The following is a 25291-nucleotide window of genomic DNA, read 5'->3' as shown; positions in this document are numbered from 1 at the left end:
TTTGAAATTAACTATCCGTATTTCAGATGTAATGCAGGGGAAATGCTAGGAAAATGCCTCAGCGCTTACTCTAATATCCGGGGGGTAGGGGTACACCACCAATGAGGCCAGTTGAGGCGATTGCCTCAGGCGGCAAGATCTAGAGACAAGTGTGGCGGGGGTGCCAGGGCTGTGGAAATATCTCTCTGTATTCAACTGTATCACAGTATGCCTTAAACAATAGGGCTGGAGGGGTTGGGAGCTGTTTCAATTTTCGTCTCAGTCAGCAGAAAGACTAGACCTGTTGGGGGGCAATGCTGGGGTCCAGATCTAACTAGACATCTGCATGGAGATTGTACACTCTACCTGTTCTTTGTGGCTTCAGTTTATTTCTCAGACATCAGAAGAGTATTATTGCAGTATTATATGGACACTGGATGGCATTTTTGTATGGGCACTATGATCTGACAACATGGTATTGTCATGTGAGTGCTATTTAGTAGTCATATTTGGATACCTTATAGAGGTAATATTTATAAAGTATTCTGAGGTCACAATTTGGAAGTATTATTGGGATTGAATAGCAGTATCTTGATATATTCTGGTTACAGCTTCATGTGCAAGCATATTTATATTTACTTTTGTCTTTGAGACAGCGACCCAAAATTGGATTTAAAAAATTGAATTCTAAATGGGTGGTCTTCTCTAAGAAAATGGCCAATAAGCGCTGTATATGACAAAACTGAAAATATGGGGTAGAAAATCTAGTCTAGACAAACATGGTCTTCTGAGACAGGTGGTCTTTGGTTTATACTGTATGCAAAACTATATAAATAGGCAGCTCATGACCCTATGTTCTAGTTTGCTCAGGACCCCATTTTCTCTAAGACCATGTTCACAGTTATGTTTGAATTCCAGTAGCCTGATCTGGCTGAGAATCAAGCTACAGGAGCTCATCTGCCGGATACGACCACATACTACCAGATCCACCTTTGACTATAATAGGATCCAGCAGTGATCTGGCAGCATTTTCGGCATAAATTCCGGGTTGTAGTCAGACAAATACCGCTGCAGGTGTTTGGCTGACAGCCAGCATTTATGCCAGAACAACCCATCGGATCAGGCTACCAGATTCACAACACTTCTGTGTTCAGAGCCATAAAGGGGTTGTCTCACTTCAGCAAATATCATTTATCATGTAGCGAAAGTTAATACAAGACACTTACTAATGTATTCTGAATGTCCATATTGCCTCCTTTGCTGGCCAGATTAATTCTTCCATCACATCATACGCTGCTTGTTTGCATGGTTATGACCACCCGGCACCCATGGTTATGACCCTACCCTCCTACATTAGAGACAAAGGAGACCTATTAGGTCGTTTGGAGGGAGTGTATCTTGATGAGGATGCTTGGCTGGCTTCAATTGATGTAGAGGCTCTTTATTTCTCTATCCCACATAATTTGGGAATGAGAGCAGCAGAGAATTTTCTTAATACTAGGGGCTGTCAGTTCAAGGCGCATAACCAGTTTGTGCTACAATTTTACGATGACTCAGAATTATTTCCTTTTCAATGGCACTTTCTACCACCAGCTCAGGGGTACCGCGATGGGGATCCCTTGTGCCCCCTCGTGTGCAAACTTATTCCTGGGCTGGTGGGCGGAGAATATGGTTTTCTGTGACACCTCCCTCACGCACACGAGAGATGTCATGATGTGGGCCAGATACATCGACAACATCTTTGTTGTGTGGAGGGGTAGCAGAGAGAGCTTCATGGAACTGGTGCAGTCCCTAAACAACAACGAGATTGGGCTTAGATTCACCTATGAGATAGATAGGAACTCCATTGTGTTCATTGATGTAAGCATTAGTAGAGATCCCAATGGTAACATCAGAACAAATATATTTCGGAAGCCAACAGCCACAAATTCACTACTCATTTGGGACAGCTGCCACCCATGCCCCCTTAGGCCTTTTTCACACTGGCGAGTTTTCCACGCTGGTGCAATGCGTGAGGTCAAGGCATTGCACCCGCACTGAATCCGGACCCATTCATTTCTATGGGGCTGTGCACATGAGCAGTGATTTTCATGCATCCCTTGTACAATGCTGAAAATCGCAGCATGCTCTATACTGTGCGTTTTTCACGCAACGCAGGCCCCATAGAAGTGAATGGGGCTGCGTGAAAATCGCAAGCATCCACAAGCAAGTGCGGATGCGGTGAGATTTTCACGCATGGTTGCTAGGTGACGATCGGGATGGGGACCCGTTCGTTATTATTTTCCCTTATAACATGGTTATAAGGGAAAATAATAGCATTTTTAATACATAATGTTTAGTAAAATAGGGATGGAGGGGTTAAAAAAATAAATAAAAATTAAACTCACCTCATTCACTTGTTCGCGCAGCCCGGCTTCTCTTCTTTCTTCTTCTTTGATGACCTGGGAGGAAAAGGACCTTTGGTGATGTCACTGCGCTCATCACATGGTCCATCACATGATCCATCACCATGGTGACGTCACCAAAGGTCCTTTTCCTCCAAGGTCATCAAAGAAGAAGAAAGAAGAGAAGCTGTGCTGCGCGAAGAAGTGGATGAGGTGAGTTTCATTTTTATTTATTTTTTTAACCCCTCCATCCCTATTTTACTAAGCAGTCTGTATTAAGAATGCTATTATTTTCCCTTATAACCATGTTATAAGGGAAAATAAAATCTACACAACACCTAACCCAAACTCGAACTTCTGTGAAGAAGTTTGGGTCTGGGTACCAAACATGCCAATTTTCCTCACGCGCGTGAAAAACGCATTAAAACGCTTTGCACTCGCAGAGAAAAATCTTGCATTTTCCCGCAATGCACCCGCATCTTTTTCCGCACGTCAACCGCAACGGCATTCTTGTGGGGCAATATCTCCGGGTTAGAAGAAATTGTTCTTCCCTTTCAGATTTCAGACAACAAGCAGGGGAACTTCGTATGGGAAGGTATCCAGATTCTGCTCTGAAGATGGCCTACCAAAGGGCAAGAACAAGTAATCGTACTCGCTCAGCTCCTACATCCCAAGAAACAACAATCCGCAGAAAACAACATACGCTTGGTGGCCACATTTGATGAGGTATCACAGAAGGGGAGGAAGGTGATTTTGAAGCACTGGGGCATAATTCAGCTAGACCCAGATATTAGGGATGCCATCTCCAATACCCCACACATCACTTATTGTAAGGGGCAAAGCCTGCGGGATCACTTGGTGTATAGCCACTACAGTGAGGCACCTAAACCCACCTGGTTGGTGGCCTCAACAGATGCAGGGCTGCTACAGATGCAGTGGCTGTGTAGCATGTGCACATATTGTCCCGGGCTGTACTTTTAAAAGAAATGTCGCAAAGAAGACAAATACAATCAATGGGTTCATCAACTGACGATCAAAAGGTGTTATATATAAGGTGACATGTGTGTGCGGACTGGAGTATTAGGGTAAGACCACCAGAGAACTTCGCAGACGTATTGGTGAACATCTGAGAGATGTACGGCACAAAAAGGATACCCCATTGGAGAAACACATGGATCTGAAACATTGGGGGGACGTGTCCCTTATGAAATTCATAGGGATCGAAATGGTTCCTACTTCATTGAGAAGAGACGACTGGAACAAGAAGGTGTTACAACGTGAGATGTGGTGCATTTTTGAATTAAAAACAGTCCACCCAGAGGGTCTAAATGAACAGCTGATGTATTGCTGCTACATTTGATCCCTCTATTTGGGGATGTCTACCTCTTACACAGTTATACAGCTGCCAAACCCCCTTATTTTATCACCGTATCTTGGGGTACCTACCGTACACCGTAAACTCTAGTTAAATCCTCATTATACAGCACCGGGGGAGTGCTGCTATATGTCCACATCATAAACTTTGGGAATTCGGACTAAAGGTGGGTGCCACTAATTACTGTAAGTTTATTGTACCAATTCCCTCTATTTGAGGACACTGAACACACTGTATGGTTCCAAAATAATGACATACATAAATCAGCCCATGTGTCACCGCCAGCTCTCTGAGAAGGTCTGGCAGATGTTCTTCTGTACCTCTTGCATGATGTTCTTTGTTTTGGTTTCACTTTGTCATCTCCTTTCCTTCTCCCAGCTGTCACCTATTTACACTAATTGCCTCCCTTTATATTCCCTCCCATACTGCCTCACTTTGTGGTTTATACTTCTTCCTGGATGAGTTGTTCACTGCTGGATGCTGCTTCTCCTGATTCCCCAGATAAGTCTGTTTCCTTTATTTGTGTTTCCTTGCTGGCTTGATTGTAGGTGACCCTGACTCCGTCCGTATTAAGTGCAGGGAGCCGGTGGTCGTGTCCCCTCACTATTATAGGGTTTTCAGGTGTCACATAGTATAAAGGTACGTGGACATTCAATCATCTACCATAAAGACCTTTGCATGGGCATAGCAGTCAGGGAGAGCTCTAGGGGTTTTATAGGGCTCACCGATTTGCTCCTTAGTTTGGGATCAAGCCAGTCAGATGTATATTTATAAGTTCCAGCTTTCTGCAACAACATCCGTGACACCATGGGTGTGTACTATAGTGTTTTTGGAAAACACCTCACTATGAGAGGCTTTTTGTTTCCTCCCTGTTGGTACACCATTGTGGTCTAACAATTATGATACTTTAGAAACTTTAATCATGTCGTGTATTACAGTATCCAATTTTTTTGTTGCTATCATAGTGGACTGATGATTTTTATTAGAGTCACATTTTGTAAGTGTACTAATTATCTTTCACCTGTGTTCCTTTGGAGTTAATGGTTTTCTCAGCAGGGTACAGTACTTGTGTAGCCTGCACATATTAAGCTCCACATGCGCTGGATATAGCATATAGGAACTTGGTTGACTACCAGCGCGCTACTGCTGGGTTTTACTCTCAGCAAGATAGAAGGGATCCCCTGGGCGTGTCACTAGCCCGCACGCTGCAGGGAGGCTTCTCCACTTCCCCAAACTCCGCCCCCGAAATAGTGTGGAGAGCGATTTGCAGTGCGGCTATATTGCACGCATGCACGTCTCCTGAGTATGGGAGAACACATCTCCCTGATGACGCATTCCGGGGGGAAGACACCTTAGGCACGTGAGACGCCGTTCCAGGTAGACAACATACGCATCACCACCATATTTGCAGGTTCAGATGGAAGACTAGGGCTGTACCTGTTTGGTTTAGTCCCCTGATAATTTGGTTAAAGTGTAAGTAAACGCGTCAGAACAGTTTTTATTTGGTTACTAGGGCTTCCCTGCAATTTACCCTGACGAAGCTGGGCAGTGACAAGCTCAGTAGGGACAAGCGGGGACTCCTAGATAGATGTGAGGGATGGCTCAGTGGGGTCGCCCTTATCAGGGTGAGCACCTTGCTCCCTGAGCATAAAGACTAGCTCAGGACAAGCAGGGTTGAATAGGGTTGTAGACCCAGCACCCTTAGGGCACTTTCACACTAGCATTTTTTTTCCGGTATTGAGTTCCATCACAGGAGCTCAATACTGGAAAAAAACTGATCAGTTTTATCCTAATGCATTCTGAATGGAGAGCATTCCATTCAGGATGCATCAGGATGCATCAGCTCAGTCCCTCTTATGTTTTTTGGACGAAGAAAATACTGCAGCATGCTGCAATTCTCTCTCCGGCCAAAAATACTGAACACTTGCCAGAATGCCGTATCAGGCATTAATTTACATTGAACTGTATTAGTCCCGGATCCGGCAAAATGGATCTGGCTTTCCGGTCTGCGCATGCGCAGACTTTTAAAAATGCAAAAAAAATTAATACCGGATGCGTTTTTCGAGATGACACCGGAGAGACTGACCCGGTATTTCAATGCATTTGTCAGACAGATCCGCATACGGATCCGTTTGACAAATGCCATCCGCTTGTGTCCGGATTGCCGGATCCGGCAGGCAGTTCCGGCGATGGAACTGCCTGCCGGAATCCTCTGCCGCAAGTGTGAAAGTACCCTTAGACTAGGGACCCCGTCCAGGGACCACGATTCTACGAAGTGGTAAGAACGTTCCCTTTTATTATCTGCACAGTTAATGGTTGCACAAGTGTGCGTCACATATTATATTCCAATGGGCTAGTATTTTATGTGATACTATTAAAAGTTATGTATTAAATTGAGGTCAACCACTGTATTTACATTGTTTCCAATATACAGTACAGACCAAAAGTTTGGACACACCTTCTCATTCAAAGAGTTTTCTTTATTTTCATGACTATGAAAATTGTAGACTCACACTGAAGGCATCAAAACTATGAATTAACACATGTGGAATTATATACATAACAAACAAGTGTGAAACAACTGAAAATATGTCATATTCTAGGTTCTTCAAAGTAGCCACCTTTTGCTTTGATTACTGCTTTGCACACTCTTGGCATTCTCTTGATGAGCTTCAAGAGGTAGTCCCCTGAAATGGTTTTCACTTCACAGGTGTGCCCTGTCAGGTTTAATAAGTGGGATTTCTTGCCTTATAAATGGGGTTGGGACCGTCAGTGGTGTTGAGGAGAAGTCAGGTGGATACACAGCTGATAGTCCTACTGAATAGACTGTTTGAAATTAAGGGCTATTTGACCATGAAGGAGAGTGATGGGGTGCTGCGCCAGATGACCTGGGCTCCACAGTCACCGGACCTGAACCCAATCGAGATGGTTTGGGGTGAGCTGCACCGCAGAGTGAAGGCAAAAGGGCCAACAAGTGCTAAGCATCTGTGGGAACTCCTTCAAGACTGTTGGAAGACCATTTCAGGGGACTACCTCTTGAAGCTCATCAAGAGAATGCCAAGAGTGTGAAAAGCAGTAATCAAAGCAAAAGGTGGCTACTTTGAAGAACCTAGAATATGACATATTTTCGGTTGTTTCACACTTGTTTGTTATGTATATAATTCCACATGTGATAATTCATAGTTTTGACGCCTTCATAGCCATGAAAATAAAGAAAACTCTTTGAATGAGAAGGTGTGTCCAAACTTTTGGTCTGTACTGTAGGTTTGCCCATTATTACTGATGAACCAACAAAATATAGGTTGTGTTAATTTGTGAGCATGCATAGATACACATTCCCAGCAGCTCCTGTCCTGGCCACCAGAGAGGCCAGTGCTTTTTCCTATAGTGCGTAAGCATGGCCACCTCTCCAGTGTATTGCTATGTCTCTCATGCTACATAATATGAAGATTTAGAGCAGTAATTGATACACTCACAAGAATGGTGGTGTCAAAGAAGCTTCGCATTGGCACGTTTGGGACAGGTAAGACTACATCTACTGTTTTCATGAAGAAGTGTCTAGCAGAGGTAGATGCTGTGACTCACTGCCATAATGCGTGAGCATGAACCTCACAGATTACTGCTAGCTGGAGCTTTAACGTATTAGCACAACTATTAGTCAGGCCTACTACCACTTCTGACTGTGACTTGTCCTATTAAAGGAAAGATTAAGACAATCCATCACTGCTGGATGTATAAATTAAAGGTTCTTAGTATCTGACATCTGAAGAATTCTTTCCTGGTAAAGCACAGATTTTCATGAATTAAAGGCCTTAACATAGCCCACCAACATATTGCCTTAAGACCACACCAGAGCTAGACTGTGCCTTAATTCTGTGGTGTCAGTTACATAATACCTTGTAGTAAAACCTCTCCAGATACCTACGCTAGGAGAAGTGACAAGAAGCAATCACCTCCATACCACTGGATTCATATATAAGAGTATTATCATCACATCTTTATCTACTCATGTCATGATCCTCCTGACAAGGAAGAGAACATGTACAGACTTCAGACTTCATATATTGATGGCTTAGCCTCATCATAGGCCACCATTATGAGACCGGTAGGGTACCTACAACTTGTACCCCCACCAATCAGCAGTTCCAGAGAAGTTTAAGTAAAAACAGGGTTTAAACTCTGCTGCTAATTTCTTCTTCTTTAAACATCAATTATTAAAAAATATTGGGGGGTCATTTATTAAGACTGGCATTTTAGACACTGGTTTTAACATTCCCTATAGCTGGCGGTGGATCCGCCGTAGTTATGTAGAGGTGCCGGCCTCTACATAACTTCGGCAGATCCACCGCCACTTCTAAATGTAAGACAGATTCCTTTCTGTCTTACATTTAGTCCATTTTCTACGCCTAATACAGTCATAGAAAATTGTAAATGAGACAGGCCTACCGGCTCACCCCCTTCCCTGCGCACTTTGTGCCGCAATCTGCGCCAGAAGTACACCTAATATAGATGTATTTCTGGTTAGTAAATGACCCCCATAGTAACTGGTGATCCCTAAAGAAAGTAAGATAAACCATGTGAGTGATAAGCAGGTCTCAAGTGATATACTTGATGTACACAATGTCCACCACCTCTTTTCACTTAATTGGAGTGCTGCCTCATCTTGTACTTGTAGATTTACACAATAAGATGAAATTGAAAAGCCCTGCAAACCCCACATTTTGGCTTTAGAAAGTCTTGAAACAGGGTTTTACAACTTTACGGACTTATTTGAGAATTTTTATGCCACAATCACTTATTTTCAAAAGTGGATGGGAAAGTAGACATGATTTAAAAAAAAAAAAAAGTCACAAAAAGTCACTCCAGTAGTGGGTGGCTTAAAAAAAAAACCTGAAGTAGCATTTGTAGATATCAGTATTAGGTTTAAAGGGCATCTGTCAGCGGATTAGTACCTATGAAACTGGCTGACCTGTTACATGTGCACTTGGCAGCTGAAGGCATCTGTGTTGGTCCCATGTTCATATGTGCCCGCATTGCTGAGAAAAATGATATTCAAATATATGCAAATGAGGCTCTAGGAGCAACGGGGGCGTTGCCGTTACACCTAGAGACTCAGCTCTCTCTGCAACTGTCACTTTGATTGACAGGAACAAGTGTGATGACATTTTTAAGACCTGCCATATTTAAAAAAAAATATAACAATATGCAAAATTCAATAAATTTGGAGCAAAGTACATCAAGCAAAATTGACTTCAAAAATACCTTTCATGATAAGTTCCTCCCTTAATCTATTTGGGGAGAAACTACTCACTAATTTGCACTAAGGGCACAAATGTTGCATCTATTGCATACATTAGCATTGTCTGTGACTGTGTGGTTGCACACCGTCTACAGCGGGTCATTGAGTGTGTGACTATGCAGTACTATTCTTATATGTAGTCGACTATCATAGAAGTGCGGTTATCAGCCATCACATTTATATGTGTTTTTTACTTTTACACTGTTCTGGGTTTCTGCTCCCTTATATTTGCAGTTACTATATATTTTCCGCATTTCAGCATCAAGTGGCTGCTGACTCCATGATTCCATGGCCAGAAATTGAGTCAGCTGTATAGCAAATATCTGTCAGAACATATGTCAGTGGGCGGTGCACACACTTAAAGAGGACCTTTCACCTTGAAAAACATTGTGAACTGAGTATGCTGCCATGGAGAGCGGCGCCCGGGGATCTCACTGCACTTACTATTACCCCTGGGCGCTGCTCCGTTCTCCCGTTATGCCCTCTGGTATCTTCTCTCAGTAAGTTATAGTAGGCGGTGTCTGCCCTTGTCCTGTGGGCGTCTCCTTCTCCTAGGCTGCAGCGCTGGCCAATCGCAGCGCACAGCTCACAGCCCGGGAGGTTTTTTTCTCCCAGCCTGTGAGCTGTGCGCTGCGATTGGCCAGCGCTGCAGCCTAGGAGAAGGAGACGCCCACAGAACAAGGGCAGACACCGCCTACTATAACTTAGTGAGAGAAGATACCAGAGGGCATAACGGGAGAACGGAGCGGCGCCCAGGGGTAATAATAAGTGCAGTGAGATCCCCGGGCGCCGCTCTCCATGGCAGCATACTTAGTTCACAATGTTTTTCAAGGTGAAAGGTCCTCTTTAAGCTCCTACCACAGGTGAAAATGTGACAGTGGAGTTAGAAATCAGGCCTCATGGAGCCTGAGAGACACAACTGTGAGGTAAACTTTCTCCAAGCCCCACCATCCCTGGTGCCCTGTTGGTATCCTGCAGGGGAGTAGTCATCATTGTAACATGATGTGATGCTATCTGCATATATTTCCTATGATGACTCTGAGATGACTCAGGACAGCACTGCGCTGTAGTTATGGCAGCGAAGGCTTCAGCTGCGGCCTAGTACAGGGACAGGAGAAAATATCTGTAATGGCAGCATTCAAGTGATTGAAACTTTAGGAGCATGTGCTCTACAGTTCTGTGACTTTGGCCAAATGATTAGTTTTTAGTTTTTGCATAGAGTGGCCCTTTAATGGGACTATAGAAAATGAAAATGTGATGATTAGCCCATGTTCAAACACTGTTTGGACATAAGCCACCACATACGATTATTCGGGTGTGTATGAATTGTTGGAACACAATAAAGCGCACAATAGGGTAGTATGTTCGACATAGTCTGTATGATCAATAGAGCAAAGAATGGAGGCTCACTGTAGTGGGTTTTGTAGACTTTTTAGTGAAAGAGCTTTGATCACCGGGTATGCTGCCGCAGGAACAGTTCCTTTGGGAAGAGATGCCCAGTCTCTCAATGAGATGTATTGGTTAAAATTAGACCCAAGAACACCGGCCGAAGCAGGGACTAATTTTAACCCATAAGCCACCACATGTCACAGACCTCTCTTAGGCCTCTTTCACACAGGCGTCGGGTGTGAGGGCCAGATAGGATGCGCGTGCGTTGCGGGAAAATGCACGATTCTTCAGCCAGAATGCAAAGCGTTTTAATGCGTTTTGCATGAGAGTGAGAAAAAATCGGCATGTGGTACCCAGACCAAAACCAGGACTTCTTCACTGAAGTTCGGGTTTGGGTTAGGTATTCTGTAGATTTTATTATTTTCCCTTATAACATGGTTATAAGGGAAAATAATAGCACTCTTAATACAGAATGCTAAGTAAATGAGGGATGGAGGGGTTAAAAAATAAAATAATTAAACTCACCTCAGCCACTTGTTCTCGCTGCCCGGCATCTCTTCTTCCTTCTCTTTGATGACCTGGGAGGAAAAGGACCTTTGATGATGTCACTGCGCTCATCACATGATCCATCACATGGTCCATCACCATGGTGATGGATCATGTGATGGACCATGTGATGAGCGCAGTGACATCAACAAAGGTCCTTTTCCTCCCAGGTCATCAAAGAAGAAGGAAGAAGAGAAGACAGGCAGCACAAACAAGTTGCTGAGGTGAGTTTTATTTTTTATTTATTTTTTAACCCCTACATCCCTCATTTACTTAGCATTCTGTATTAAGAATGCTATTATTTTCCCTTATTACCATGTTATAGGGAAAATAATAAAGATCAGGTCCCCATCATCTCCTAGCAACCGTGCGTGAAAATCGCACCGCATCCGCACTTGCTTGCGGATGCTTGCAATTTTCATGCAGCCCCATTCACTTCTATGGGTCCTGCGTTGCGTGAAAATTTTCACGCAACGCACAAGTAGAAATGAATGGGTCCGGATTCAGTGCGGGTGCAATGCGTTCACCTCACGCATCGGAAAACTCGCCCGTGTGAAAGAGGCCTTATGCCTACCGTTTTTAGTGCAGTGATGTTTATATGTGAACTATAGAAGGTCACTCTGCTTAAAATATTTTCCTGTAAAAGTTCATGGCTGGATTTTTACGAGGTACGGTAAGTATCTGTGCTCTATTCTTTAATTTATAGCAACATCTACAAGTCTACAAGTCCACATCTACAACTTGATACAAAACAACATCACAAAAATGTAATTATAAAAATAACAAAGACATAGTAAGGAAGAATAACTGAGTTTCAAATATTGACAGTCATTGTCTTTTTGTTATCTATTTTTACAGTAATTTTGTACATGTTATATGTGTTTATTCAAGCGATAACTATGCAGAAAAACTGTTACTAATCTTCAAAGGTGGCTACAATGTGGTGGTATCTGATGTCACAGTAGATGGCGGCATGGGAAAATAAATTAGCCTTGCTTATAAGATGGTTTCTTTCTTTGAAAGAAGTCAAGCAGGATGGTAATAAGGTGAGATTTAGGGAGCTCATGTATTTCAATATTGTACCTGCAGCAGGTGAGATTTTCTCACATTTACTTTGTTATTTCTTTAAGACCTCATGCACACGGCCGCATATGTTATGTGGTCTGCAAAACGCAAATTCGCAAAATACAGATGACATACATGCAACGTATCTGTTGCATCCATTTGTTTGCGAACCATTGACGGTGGTCCACATTTTGCAGCCAAGAATAAGACTTGTTCTATGTTTTTGTGGAAGGGTCATACAGATGCGGAAAGCATACGGATGATGCATCCAAAAAAAAAATTCAAAAGTGACAAGCAAGATGGCTGCATTTCCTGTGACTGGGGCAACATAACAAAATATTCTGGTATACCTAAATTTCTGAGCACTGGTGTAACTTATGATTTATTAATATACTGTTATTTTTACATTTTGAATGAAAATCCTGATTAAGATATACAAACAAAAAAATCTAGTGGTGAAGAATTGTATTTGACTTTTGACTTAGATGTTCAAGTGTTCTATCCGAAAATGTATCAGTTCCTTAAAATACAGAATAAATATAAAAAACTAAAGCAAATACAAATATAACACATAAATAGTATTAGCTTTCACCTTAACACTGAATGAAACTTGAATAACACATAAACTGGAGGAAATGCAAAAAATAATGTAAAATGCCTCAAAAAGTACACTTTCCGAATGCTTGCCAAAAAGGGTCGGTCTGTGACTAATAAAAAATACCTGCATAATATCAATAGAAATTTGACATTGTTATCTACCATATACCATAGTATATTTATATACAGACGGGGAAAGGCTGGCTTCTACTGTAGCTCTATGTTGTAACACAACTCACTTGGTTTAGGCTCTGTTCAGACTAGCATCATTACTCCTGCTAATAATGGAGCCGTGACAGCTATAAAACATCCAATTTTGATCGGACACAAACAAATCTAGGTAGATCTATTCGCAGATTCGTTCCGAATCTCCAATTTTTTAGGCACCGAAACAAACCTGAATCTTTTCTGGTTCGATTCCGACAAATTTTGAAAATGGTGCCCAGTGAATAAGCAATTAACCCCTTAGTGACCACCCATACGTGTTTTTACTGACGTAAACAAAGGGGATTTTAGCTAAACGGCTGGCTTTAATCAATCATTACATGTACTTAAAATGGTGTATTAAAAACTATAACTTGTCCTGCAAAAAATAAGACCTCCTACAAGTACATTTATGAAAAAACAGAAAAGTTCTAGCTCTTGGAATGCAATTTTTTAAAAATGTGCTTGGTCACTAAGGGGTACGGCGGCTACAATAAAAGTAGATACAGCTATACCTGATGTTGTATCAGACCGAGGGGATTGGAGAGGGAAAATGAAAAATATTTGTAAAATTTAAGAAAATGAGATAGGAGCTGTTATTGAAAAAAAAATAAAATCTGTGTTTTAGAGGACTAGAGGGGGTTGTATACCAATTTCCAGGGCAATTGGATCAACTTTTCAGAATTATTAGATTCGGACCTGAATTGAACTTTTTGAAAAATTTGAAAATTCTTCGAAGATTTCTACTTATAATTAGTGTTGGGCGCGAAAATTCGAATCATGAATATTAATTGCAAATATCGGCACTTCAACAATTTGCAAATATTTAGAATATAGTGATATATATTCGTAATTTCAAATTTTCTAGATTTTTTTTCATCAGTAACCTCCCTTCTTGCTTGTGGGCCAATGAGAAGGCTGCAATGTCTTTGTCTGAGCTTAGCAACATCCCTAGCAACCAATAGGAAAGCTGCCTACCCCTTACTATATAAGAACCTCCCCAGCAGTCATTTTCTGCAGTTTTTTGAAGATCTGATAGAGACAGCAGTGTCATTGCTATGCTCTGTGCTTTACACACTACATTAGATAGATAGTTAGCTTATATATATAATACAGATAGTTAGTGGGAGATAGTCAGTATAGGCTAGATAGTGATATAGTGTAGCTGATAGGTTCCAGGGTGTTAGGTAGTGTGATAGGTTCTGCTGTCCATACATACATGCAGACCTGCTAAAATGTGAAGTTTCACGTATTGCAAAATATTCACATCATTAGTGCCGATTAGGATACTTTCACACTCGCATTTGGTGCGGATCCGTCATGGATCTGCACAAACGCATCCGTTCAGATAATACAACCGCATACATCCGTTCAGAACGGATCCGTGTGTATTATCTTTAACATAGCCAAAACGGATCCATCTCGAACACTATTGAAAGTCAATGGGGGGCGGATCCGTTTTCTATTGTGCCATATTGTGTCAGTGAAAACGGATCCATCCCCATTGACTTACATTGTGTGTCAGGACGAAGCCGTTTGGCTCAGTTTCGTCCAAAACGGATTGGAGATAGAACAGAGGCAAACTGATGCATTCTGAGTGGATCCTTATCCATTCAGAATGCATTAAGGGCAAAACTGATCCGTTTTGGACCGCTTGTGAGATCCCTGAACGGATCTCACAAACGGAAACCAAAACGTCAGTGTGAAAGTAGCCTCAGCACAATCGCGAATATATTGGAGCACTCTAACCGCATATAAAGCCATTTTTAACATTCTGCCATGCCAACGATTTTCTCCAGTCTCAGGAAACTTCTAGCAGCTTGGAAAATGTAGCAAAAGTGACCCACGCCTGTATTTCGCACGCATTACGGGAATATTACATTGCCGATTTTTCGCAATCAAGAAAATAAGCTCTAATTCACAAATATATGATGAATATTCACTCAAATATTCGTGAAATATCGCAAATTCGAATATAGCCCCTGCTGCTCATCACTACTTATAATATGATTTGTCAGCTTTCAGTCATGGTTCTGGTATTTTAGCTGGCACAATAACAGTTACACATTACATTTTGCGATTAGAGATGAGCGAATTGTTTACAAAATGTAACCCAAATTTTCCAAAAAGTTCAGATTCTCTAACAAACCTGAATTATGTGTGATCCAATTTGGGAGAAATGAGAGAGAGAGAGAGAGAGAGAGAGAACGGGAGACAGAGTTAGACAGTTTTTCAGGTAAGTAGGGCACTTTCAATTCAGGTATAATTTATTTGGTCCAGAATCGAATCAGGTGGCCAATTTGGCCAATTTGGACCGGAATTGAATTTTAAGACATTTGCTCATCTCTAACTGTGATATAACAATAAGTTGTAGAAAATGCAGTTTATATAGATAAAAACACAATTTAGTGTCTGATCTACAGTAGGTGTCCTTCAAGGGAATTCTGCAGCCTTCACTGCATTTTCCAGATCCATTTGTCACTTTTGTTCTATATAATCCGTCTAAATACATGTAATTAACCCTTTCTGTTCCTTACAAATCTTACATTTGGCTCATCTGAGGTTCATAATCAAGCATGTTGGAGGGTCGAGGTAGCATTCACACTAGCTCCAAGGCCCCTCTGACACATAAGGAGCAATGGTGTTATAAATGCCATGCGGTAGAGATCCCGTTACAGATTTTTCATTGGCACCCAAGAACTTCAAGCTACTGTTTAATGGCATTCGGGTTTCCAGAGACTACATGGATGCCAATTTTAATTACTTTAGCAATGTGAGCAGTAAGAGACGGGTGCCACCTGCAACTACAAACGTGCCTACAGGCTTTCAAAGCAACATGCAGGTTGAGAGCGAGGAGTTAAGCGAAAAATGGAGAAAGACACAGTATGTTCACAAAGATGGGAATAGTTCACTGTAAGTGGTTTTCCCAGCCTCTTTCTAAACCTAGCTACCTTTGTCAGTCTGATGCAGACAGTTGAGAGCAATATTAGAGGAGGTAATTGCTTGTATCATTCAACATCTTTTGTCCCACAGTCACCGAGACTTACAGAAAAATGGGCACAGGAATACACCTCACTGGATTAGAGGAAAAAGATCTTTCTCCGGTTTCTTCCTACTTACCAGCTGTTATTTTCTATGATGGGGCTGATGCCACGACACTGTCTGAGGCAGAGTGTAAGTTGCCAAAAAGTCCTTTCAGCAGTGTTTAGTGTCTTGCTTTTATCACAAGCTGGATGATAAAGAGGAGATTCTAGCTCCAGACCTGGCAGCGACAGTGAATATTAGGCCAGTTATAAATTTTGTGCTTCCCTTACACAGAGCAAACAAAATGCTGGTTTGTAGCCTTCCAGTAAAAGTTCTATTTGCGGGCTTTGATCTAGTTTTAAAGCACTTCATAAATGGCACAGGTAGCCTCTTAAGCAAACATTTGGCTAGGACAAGACTGTTATCAGCCGCATGTTGTAAAAAATACTGCAATCACTTTATATACATTAGTGCTTGCTACTTTGTATCATGAACATATTGCAGTGCTCTGATTCTAATGAATGGAAACTATTGGTAGTTGTCAAGGTCAAGGGAAATGCCCAAAAGCACTTGGTTGATTAAATCACTCTTAATTCCACCAAAAAGGTTTTAGGCAACGTACCTGATTTAAGTTTTTTTTTTACAGGGATCAGCAGAACATTCATACTCCTGTCCCCCCCATATAAAGATGTCCAACGATCACCAGACGAAAAATGCTCTAGTCGATCGGATCCTTTGTGAGGGCATAAAAGTCGTCATTTGTCAGAGGCAGATCTTCTCGTGGTGTGCTGCCAACTGCGTAATTTGATGAGGAGCGATTTGAAGAAACAATTGTACTTTCAATCTTCTCTTGATAATTGCCCAGCAAAAACTGAAAATTAGGAGAGTTTTGCACAGGCCAGTGCCAATATCAAGTTGAACCCAACTCATTTATCTCCATTGATGGTACATGACTGAACGATCGCTAATGTGATCATTTATTCGCATATGTGTTAGAAGAGTCAGGAATAGATGTCAGGCCAGGGGATAACAAAAACGCCCCACAAAGATATTGTAATGCACTTTTTACTGCAAAATGTAAATAATTCTATTTTTCCCATGAAGGAAGCATTTCCCTGGAGCAAGACCATCTCAGTCTCTATAAAGATACGATAATACATCCCTTGGACTTGGGCTCAAACCATGGTGTTTGCTCTCGGACATTATTTCAGCCAGCTAGACCAACCACAACACCATTTGCCTGTAACTGGGTTTAACCGGATCTGGGTCATCGATGTTCTGTAGTTACTTGTGCCAAGGATTATCTACTCATTCTCATTAAATGGTTTGTGCACAATTGGGAGATAGAGGGGTTTGACAACGGATCCCTGAATGTAAACTTCCGGGTCGACACTGCTGTAGCTAATCGCTGGCCGCAGCGATGACCTTCTCCCCTTGTGTCACGTGACCATTGGACATGACGGAAGGGGAGCAGGTAACCGCTGCAGCCAGCAATTTGCTGTAGCAACGTTAAAGCAAATGTTTAGATCCTTGTCACGGAACCATGAACCAGACGTACAACAAGAGATAAGTGAAAATAAGAAGGCTTTATTGAAAATAAAGCTGTAAAGCAAAAGTCCAAACGGATGGTGAAACCGAGCAGAGTCTTTGCGAAGCCAGAGGTCAGGAACCAGAAGGGTAGTCAGACGAAGCCAGGATCAGGAACCAGCAGGGTAGTCAGACGAAGCCAGGATCAGGAACCAGCAGGGTAGTCAGACGAAGCCAGGATCAGGAACCAGCAGGGTAGTCAGACGAAGCCAGGATCAGGAACCAGAAGCAGCAGCAGTCTTAGAAGCATGTGAACACAAGAGGACCAAGCAAGGAACTGAAGCCACAGACCTCCTATATATATGAGCTAGGCATCCAGCTCCTCCCAGGGGAAGGAGGAGCCGCAGGGTGGAAGGCTACAAGAAACCCAGAAAACCAAGATGGCCGCCAGCACATGTCAAACGAAGGAGAGCAGCAAGCAGGTAAGACCATGACAGTACCTCCCCCTCAAGGGCCCCTCCTCCGCGGAGCACAAAACGGTTTCTGAGGGAAGCGTGCGTGGAAGGCTCGGAGCAAGGCAGGAGCATGGACATCTGCGGAGGGAACCCAGGAACGCTCCTCTGGACCATAACCACGCCAATGGACCAAAAACTGCAACCGACCGCGGACCAGGCGTGAGTCCAGGATATTGCTCACCTCATATTCCTCACGATTGCCCACTTGGACCGGACGAGGCCGAGGAACCGAGGAAGTGAAACGATTACACACCAGTGGCTTCAACAGGGAGACATGAAACACGTTGGAGATCCGCATGCCAGGAGGAAGCGCAAGGGCATAGGCTACCGGGTTTACCCTGCGAAGCACTCGGAAGGGACCAACAAAGCGAGGCGCCAGCTTGGGAGTGGGCACTCGAAGGTTGAGGTTGCGGGTGGACAACCATACACGGTCTCCGACCTGGTAGGAAGGAGCAGGCGCTCGTCTGCGATCAGCCTGGAGTCTCTGGCGCTGCGCAGAGACCTCAAGGGACTTCTGGATCTGTACCCAAGAAGCACGTAGGACGGAAAGGTGATCCTCCACAGCCGGAATATCCTGGGGAGAGAATACCTCCGGTAACACGGCAGGTTGGAACCCATAATTGGCCATGAAGGGAGACGTCCCAGAGGAAGAGTTCACCGCCGTGTTCCTGGCAAACTCAGCCCAAGGCAGGAGGTCAACCCAATTGTCTTGGTGATCGGAGACATAGCAACGAAGGAATTGCTCCAAGGCCTGATTGGATCGTTCTGCGGCCCCATTGGACTGAGGGTGGTAGGCCGAGGAGAAGGAGAGATGAATCCCCAACTGGGAGCAAAAGGCGCGCCAGAACCTGGACACAAACTGACTCCCCCGATCCGACACAATCTCCTTAGGCAAACCGTGCAACCGGAAGACCTCCCTGGCAAAAATCGTGGCCAACTCTTGTGCAGAGGGTAACTTCTTGAGAGGAACACAGTGGCACATTTTGGAAAACCGATCCACAATCATGAGAATGACCGTATGGCCTCGGGATGCAGGGAGGTCCACAATGAAATCCATCCCCAGGTGTGACCATGGGCGCTCCCCGGTGGCTATGGGTTGCAGAAGGCCCAACGGAAGGTGCCGAGGGGACTTACTCTGGGCACAAACGGAGCATGCCGCTACATATGCGGCGATGTCGGAACGTAGGGAAGGCCACCAGAACAGACGTGAAACAGCCCAGGACAGCTGATTCTTTCCAGGATGCCCCGCGGTCTTGGAGTTATGGTAGGTTCGCAACAACCGAGTGCGCAACTCCTCAGGCACAAAACATCTGCCGTTGGGTCTCCCAGAGGGAGCACCAGATTGAGCCGCCAAAATCTGCTCACCCAGGGGAGAGGTCAGGCTGGTGCGAATGGCGGCCAGGATCTGATTCGGAGGTATGACCGAAGTCGGAATCGACTCCTCCCTGGACAGCTCGGAGTACTGCCGTGATAAGGCATCCGCCCTGATGTTCTTGGAACCGGGTAGGTAGGAGACCACGTAATTAAAACGTGACAAGAACAGAGCCCATCTGGCCTGACGTGGTGTCAATCTCTTGGCCTCAGAAAGGTAGGTCAGATTCTTGTGGTCCGTCAGGATGAGAACCGGAACCACCGAACCCTCGAGCAAGTGCCTCCATTCTTTAAGGGCCTGCACGATGGCCAATAACTCCCTGTCACCAATCTGATAGTTGCACTCCGCGGAAGACAGTTTCCGGGAGTAAAACCCACAAGGAAGCAGAGGACCCTCTGGTGTTCTACGCTGAGACAGAAGGGCGCCTACTCCCGTCTCAGACGCGTCCACCTCGAGGACAAAGGGCAACCCAGGGTTGGGATGCGACAGAATCGGAGCCGACACAAAGGCGGACTTTAGGGCCTCAAAAGCTCGGATGGCCTCGAGCGGCCAGACCTGGGAATTACTGCCCTTCCTGGTCAGATCCGTGAGAGGCTTGGCCAGCATAGAAAAGTCCCTGATGAACTTCCGATAATAATTGGCGAAGCCCAAAAAGCGCTGCAGGGAACGAAGACCACTGGGCTGGGGCCACTGTAAGACAGCCGAAACCTTCTCAGGATCCATGGAGAACCCCTCAGCGGAAATGATGTAACCTAAGAAGGTTACCTGGGATCGGTGAAATTCGCATTTCTCAAGCTTACCGAACAGCTTGTTCTCTCGTAACCGTTGCAACACTCGTCTGACATCCAGAATGTGGGCCTCCATGGATTCAGAATATACCAAGATGTCATCCAAATAGACTACCACACACTGCTGCAACAGGTCACGGAAAACATCGTTGATGAATTCCTGAAAGACTGCGGGCGCATTGCACAACCCAAAGGGCATAACCAAGGATTCGTAATGACCGGTCCTGGTGTTAAACGCGGTCTTCCACTCATCGCCCGCCTTGATCCTTACCAGGTTATATGCCGCCCTCAGGTCGAGTTTGGTAAAGACCGTGGCCCCTTTAAGGCGATCGAACAGCTCGGAAATCAAGGGTATCGGGTAAGCGTTCTTGATCGTGATGCGATTGAGACCCCTGTAATCGATGCAAGGCCTCAACTCACCGCCCTTCTTTTTCACAAAGAAAAATCCAGCCCCTGCCGGGGACGAAGATTTGCGAATGTGTCCGCGTGAAAGCGCCTCCCTCACGTACTCCTCCATGGCCTCATTCTCCGCTACCGACAGTGGATAGACTTTGCCACGAGGAGGAACGGCACCAGATTGTAACTCTATGGCACAATCGTATGGGCGGTGCGGAGGTAGGGCAACCGCGCGCACCTTATCGAATACATCCCGGTACTCCTCGTATTCAGGAGGCAACAGAGAGTCCGAGGAAGTACACAGCAACTTGACAGACCCATGAATGCAACTAGCCCCACACTGCGGTGACCACGAGAGGATCTCGACCGATCTCCAATCGAAAGTCGGATTATGCTTCTGGAGCCAGGGGTACCCCAAGACCACCGAGTAGTGTGGAGACGAAATAACCTGGAGGCAGACCGACTCTCTGTGAACGGCACCAATGGCTATCCCCACTGGAAGGGTCTCATGAGTCACGTGTGGCGGCAGAAGGGGTCTGCCGTCTATCGCCTCAAGAGCCAGTGGGGAACCTCGAGCCTGCAGAGGAATGGAATTGGCGGCAGCGAACACACTATCAATGAACAAACCACCAGCACCAGAGTCCACCAACGCCTGGGTCGTCACCGAGCCCCCGACCCAGGAGAGGACAACAGTGATCAGTGGTTTGTCAACACGGGAAACCGGGGACGAGGAGACTCCACCCAAGATCTGCCCCCGACAGGATCTCAGGGTACGAGCGTTTCCCGGACGGTTCGGACATGCCAACCGAAAATGCCCACCGAGACCACAGTACATGCATCGGCCCTCGCGTCTCCGGAGTGCCCTCTCCCCCTCGGACAGCAAACCCCAGCTGCATGGGTTCACCCCCAGACAAGTCATCCCCAGGAGGCGTGGGAGGAGAGGGAGGCACGGGTGGGACAGCAAACGTAGGCACCAATCTGTTAGAAGACCTCCGCAGGTTCTCCTTAAAGGAAGGTCTCTCCCTGAGTCTGGTGTCAATCAAAATCAGGAAAGAAATAAGAGACTCGAGCTCAACTGGTAGGTCCTTAGCTGCAACCTCATCCTTCAAGGCATCCGAGAGACCATGAGAGAAAGCAGCGACCAGAGCCTCATTATTCCAGCCCACCTCTGCTGCCAGGGTACGAAACTCAATGGCGTATTCAGCTACGGATCGTGAACCCTGTCTGATGGACATAAGGAGCTTCGCAGCAGAGGCAGCACGAGCCGGCACATCGAATACCTTCCGAAGAGAAGCAACAAAACCGGAAAACTCGGCAACCACCGGATTGTTGTTCTCCCATAAAGGCTGGCCCAGGCCAAGGCCTTGTCCGAGAGCAGCGAGATCAAGAAGCCCACCTTTGATCTCTCAGTAGGAAAGGCATGTGGCAGCAACTCGAAATAAATGCCCACCTGGTTAAGGAAACCTCGGCACTGAGTTGGCTCTCCCCCAAAGCGCTGTGGAAGAGGGGCAGAACCGGTCATACCCCGAAACACCGCAGGCGCAACAACAGGTGTCGGGGTAGACTCTGGCGCAACAACCGGAGCGGCAGTAGGAGCGAGCCCAGGAGCGACAACCGACCCATCGGCAACGGGAGCGAAATGAGCCGTGCGTTCAAGCAGGGTTTGCAACGCCACAGCGAACCGACCCAACAGGTGATCCTGCTGATCAAGTCTGGCAACCAGCGCGGGTAGCGAGGATGGCCCTGTACCGTCAGAATTCATGGCTTGGTCCTAATGTCACGGAACCATGAACCAGACGTACAACAAGAGATAAGTGAAAATAAGAAGGCTTTATTGAAAATAAAGCTGTAAAGCAAAAGTCCAAACGGATGGTGAAACCGAGCAGAGTCTTTGCGAAGCCAGAGGTCAGGAACCAGAAGGGTAGTCAGACGAAGCCAGGATCAGGAACCAGCAGGGTAGTCAGACGAAGCCAGGATCAGGAACCAGCAGGGTAGTCAGACGAAGCCAGGATCAGGAACCAGCAGGGTAGTCAGACGAAGCCAGGATCAGGAACCAGAAGCAGCAGCAGTCTTAGAAGCATGTGAACACAAGAGGACCAAGCAAGGAACTGAAGCCACAGACCTCCTATATATATGAGCTAGGCATCCAGCTCCTCCCAGGGGAAGGAGGAGCCGCAGGGTGGAAGGCTACAAGAAACCCAGAAAACCAAGATGGCCGCCAGCACATGTCAAACGAAGGAGAGCAGCAAGCAGGTAAGACCATGACAATCCTGAGAGCACAGCTAAACAGCAGAGGCATGGGTCAGAAGCAGGCAAGTATGCTTTCCCTTCGCAGGTCTGCCCAGATGGTTTGGCAAATATGCAAAATGCCTCAATATCCTCAGATTGGGCCTTTTTGCATATTCCCTGTCAGGCCATCATGGCCCAGAGATACATAGCATCAGCATCAACTATATACCACACCCAAGATATCTGCATCTCCTTTTATAACCAACACTTACCATTCCCTCTAAAGGCACTTATGTGATCATGCAGCCCAACCCAGCCCAAGATCAGGGGGGTCTTTTTTATTTCAAATGTATATGACCTGCTGTCTCATTATCTAATGGTTGTTGTGACAACCGCCACAATATCAAATGGCACATTGCGCTCCAAAACTAAAATCAGTTACAAGAATCACAGAAACACACAACAGTTAAATAATGAAAACACTCCACAAGCAATACAAAGCAGAGAAAGAGTGCATCACAAATGTCATTGGACTTGTATTCCCTAATATCAGCCAAAACAGTAGCAGCTTTTTTCCTATCAGGTTCTTGTTACAAGAGGCATAACTATAGGGGTTCTGAGACTGTAGACCCTTCAAGTAACTGGTGTCTGAGAAGGTCCAAACGGTTTCTCAGAAGGTCAATGAAAGAGTCCAGCATTTCTTTGAGGGTACAGATTTATTAATGCAATTTTTGAAACTAAGTCCCCAAGTGAATAAAAAAAAAAAAAAAGAAACATATCTGTCCTTCAAGGGGTTGTCTCACTTTAGCAAATGGCATTTAATACAAGGCACTTACTAATGTATTGTGATTGTCCATATTGCCTCCTTTGCTGGCAGGATTCGTTTTTCTATTGAATTATACACTGCTCATTTCCAGGGGTTATGGCCACCACTGCAGTGCAGATGCGCCGTGGCTGGGACGGGAGTTGCTGCACATGCATGCCCTCTGCATGCTCCTATAGTCCCAGCTACCAGAGAAGCCAACACTTTTATCTCTAGTGTGCAAGAACGGCCACCGCTGCTGGATGGAAGGGTGGTCGTAACTCCTGGAAACAAGAAGTATATAATGCGATGAAAAAAAATGCATCTTTTGGGGCACCATAGAAACAAATAGGTATGCATCCAATCCACACAAAAATAAATAAATACGGTTGCGTCTATGAGACCTTAATGGGCGGTGGAGAGATTTGGTGGCATAGCATAAATAACAGAGCTATCTTAAAATGAATACTTTTATATGGTTTATATCCAAGTAAAGAGGCCCAGTGCAGAGTATTCATCATCTTTATCATCATATAATCACACTCCTGGGGTATTTCTAGTATTGTGGGGGTGTTTCCCATGAACTAATCTCGGGCAAATACAGCTTCAGGTTGTAAAATGTTGAAAAAAGTTCAATTTAATTCAAGCTATTGTCATGCAAAAATTATTCCCTATTACCATAACTGCTAGTTTAGATGGGGAGTTTTTTACCAGAAATGGTGCTATACACATCACTTTACTACCAAATAGATGAGCTGTGGTGATGGCAAATTACTGAAATAAGGGGAGGAAATTAGAACCCAGCCTGTTTTTAAAGGAGTCGTCCCTTCTTATAGAATGAAGCACCTATTTCTATAATTGTTCGCTACCTTCCATGACACCCAGAAAGGCAGGTTACAGAATAACGTGAGTTGGGTTCAATTGATTCTAATTAACTAAAGGGTGGAACAGATTTCTTGGGAGAGTTCTCTAGAAATAACCAACAATTTGTGTATGAAATGTTCATTTATTATTTCATATCCAAAATCTGTTCCAAAAAGTTATTATTTAGTCTGAAAATCAAGGGGTTAGAAGTGAAACAGGATGATGCAGCTCTCCAAAATAATTTCCCATGGCATATTACACGGACGAGCTATCACAGTGGCACACATTAGCGGCAAAGAGTCCAGTCCATCAACTGGTTGTAATTTAGAATTTAGGTTCGCAAATGAGTTAATTTATTAACCACAGTTGATGGCTCAAGAACAGTGCCAGTAATGTCTGAGGCGGCTCTTAACTGCATAGTTGCTGGTAAGAGCTGCAGTGATCATCTCTGGAGACTTTCCCTTTAATGAAAATGAAATTAATGAGTTAATAAAGGAATTACCGCTAAATATGTTCACATTTTGTTCTTCAAGTTTAATATCTTTACAATATGAACAGTTTTAGTCAGCTTCCTTACTATACACATAAAAGCCTATGTAGACATAAAGGACTACGACATATAAAAGACTATACTATACTTGTGAATGAAGTAGCAAATAATGCAGAATGATCTGTCCTTACAAACCATAAAGTGTGCAACGTTGTTCCACAGGAGGAGTATTAACTCACCGACTGCAGTCTAGCAATGTAGTATAAGAAAAGTAAAAAAAACAAAAAAAACAAAAGGAGTTGTCCGGAAGTAGATTTTATTTCTAGGAAAAGTGTCCGATCTGTCTATTGTCTGGCATTGCAGCCTTTTTCCACTCAAGTGAAGACAGTGGAGCAGTTTATGGGGAAAAAACACAGACTATTCTGGACAATTCCTTTAAAACCTAA

Source organism: Bufo bufo, chromosome 4 (assembly GCF_905171765.1).
Source record: "Bufo bufo chromosome 4, aBufBuf1.1, whole genome shotgun sequence".
NCBI lineage: Eukaryota > Metazoa > Chordata > Amphibia > Anura > Bufonidae > Bufo > Bufo bufo.
Note: the sequence above shows the minus strand (reverse complement) of the source record.